Raw genomic sequence first — 1,139 nt, forward strand, 5'->3', positions numbered from 1 at the left:
GTCTTCCTGTGTTGTGGTTCTCAGGTTGAACAGTGAGTCTGTTCAAGTCTGTTCTCAAGCACGCAATGTGGCATTTGTCAAGGGCCTGAAAGAGTTTGACATGCTTCAGTGTTTTCTATTTAGCCTTGCTGCTCATCTTTGTGGTTCATGCTGAAGGAAGTATGTCCAGACCTGAGATACCTCCCAATTACTGCAATTGCATCACTTACTGCTGCAGACAGCTGAGAGACAAGTCAAGGGTTTCTAGTGGGCAACAGTTAAGATAAAAGATAAGATAGGACTCTCTGAGCTCAAGTGACCACAGGGAATACTTATGAATACATTTTGAACATATAAATGATGTGTTGGTTCTGCACATAGCAGACAATAACACATCACAGTGATGCACATCAGTGCTGAGTAAAATTGCCCCCTATTCATACAGACTGCATCCAAATAAGACAGCTGTAGGGACATGAGGGAGGGACTATGAATCATTAGATACTTAAGAACTACATGTTCCCCTTGATAGACAGTGTACCTCACAGTGCAATTACTGTGTGCAAAAATAACAATGGGTCAAAACAGTAATAACAGCAGCAATGTATTGTACAATAATACAAAAAAAAACATCTTTTGCAATAATATACTTAATTATCAGGGAAAGATCTCCCACAGGAAGCAGCAATGACCCACTGACAGCTGAAGTGAAAATCACTGATTATTCTCTTAAAATGGCCCAGTCAGTGGGTGGGAGATGTTGACAGCAGGCTAACATTCTGTTCTCCGAGTTGGTGTGTTTGAAGGAGGTAAAATGGATAAGCGAAGTCAGCAACTTCAAAAAGCACCAAATTGAGATGCCAGGGTCAAAAAAAAAAATGCAGTTCAGGTAGGATGCAGAACACAGTACCTACCAAAAGCCGCCAAACGTGCCAACAATGAGTAAACAACTGTGCCACAGAGCAGCGGGATGGAGTTAGGGTGTCGACTTTGTCTCAAATTCCCCAAATCTCAATCCAGGTCATATCAGTTTAGGCCCCACCTCAAAATGTATAGGATTGAAGGATTCTATGTTGGTAGGGAACCTTATGGCCCTTTTCCAACGGCCCGTCTTAGCCCTACTCTACTCGACTTGACTCGACTCTACTCGGTTTGTGTTG

The sequence above is a fragment of the Notolabrus celidotus genome, chromosome 18 (genome assembly GCF_009762535.1).
Source record: "Notolabrus celidotus isolate fNotCel1 chromosome 18, fNotCel1.pri, whole genome shotgun sequence".
In the NCBI taxonomy this organism is placed as follows: domain Eukaryota; kingdom Metazoa; phylum Chordata; class Actinopteri; order Labriformes; family Labridae; genus Notolabrus; species Notolabrus celidotus.